Below are 1,458 nucleotides of genomic sequence, written 5' to 3'. Positions count from 1 at the left end.
CTCTTCCCCTCCTCTTTCCCCCTCCACTCCTAATCCAACAAGGAAAAGGGAGGAGTCCTACTCCCGGTGGGAGTAGGACTCCTCCTGGCGCGCCCCTCCTGGCCGGCCGCACCTACCCCCTTTCTCCTTTATATACGAGGGCAGGGGGCACCCTAGAGACACAACAATTGATCCCTTCGATCTCATAGCCGTGTGTGGTGCCCCCCTCCACCATAATCCACCTCGGTCATATCGTAGCGGTGCTTATGCGAAGCCCTGCGTCGGTAGAACATCATCATCATCACCACGCCGTCGTGCTAACGGAACTCTCCCTAAAAGCTCGGCTGGATCGGAGTTCGAGGGACATCATCGAGTTGAACGTGTGCAGAACTCGGAGGTGTCGTGCGTTCGGTGCTTGATCGGTCGGATCGTGAAGACGTATGACTACATCAATCGTGTTGTGCTAACGCTTCCGCTTTCGGTCTACGAGGGTACGTGGACACACTCTCCCCTCTCGTTGCTATGCATCACCATGATCTTGCGTGTGCGTAGGAATTTTTATGAAATTACTACGTTCCCCAACAGGATAGGCAACCCAGGCCATCCTCCTTACTCCTCCTTTTATGATCGAACTCGACTCCTTTGCGTGGTTATTCCACGCGCAACAGCTCACCTAGATGCCATTCTCTTCCTCATCTTCAGTTGGGTAGGCCGGCGACGTTGCCTCGGCCTTCTCGAGTTCATCATCACGTCATTTTTCCTACTGCCTGACTCACGGCCTTCCCCTGGCCCCATGCCGACGCGCTGACCGGACAACTCGCAGCGACCGTTGCCTAGTGCCTTGGTCCTGGGTACGCGTTCTTGTCGAGAGGGGTGGATAGAAGATGGGCATGACAGGATGGACCCGTGTAGTCAAGGAGAGTAAAGTTCGACCCCGATCAGGTCGTTCCTTCCCTATCATGCCAAACTGGCTCAAGGAGTAAAGTTTGATCCCGAAGACACCCACGGAAACAGTCTCCACGACTAGGTGACCAAGGTCTCGCAAGAGGACAGTTTGGATCGCTGAGGTGGAGTTGATGAAAGCGCTCGGCGGCTCAATGATGACCACCGTGAGCTGAAGGGCCCCGTCGTAGTCATCCTCAGGCATGAAGATGTCCAACGCGTCCGGGCGCGTGGACTCAGCCATAACTCGAGCCGTAATGGCGGTAGGCAGAGCAACCCCATCCCATGAGTGCGAACCATGTTAGCCGCAGCGCGCGCAACGTCGAGGGAGAGGTGGACCCCAAGCCTAACCGACGCGGGGCCTGCCATGAAAGCAGCGACAGAGGTGTTGGAAATAAATGTTTTGGCAATGCAACTCGATGTATTGATCGGTGCATAGCGCACGTATATATGGAGTACAAGGTGGGCCACAACCTCAACTATACAATGACTAGGAGGTGGGCCGGACTATACAATATACATGCACAAACCATATAT

This window comes from Triticum dicoccoides, chromosome 4A, assembly GCF_002162155.2.
Source record: "Triticum dicoccoides isolate Atlit2015 ecotype Zavitan chromosome 4A, WEW_v2.0, whole genome shotgun sequence".
Lineage (NCBI taxonomy): Eukaryota > Viridiplantae > Streptophyta > Magnoliopsida > Poales > Poaceae > Triticum > Triticum dicoccoides.
This window is presented reverse-complemented; position numbering follows the sequence as displayed.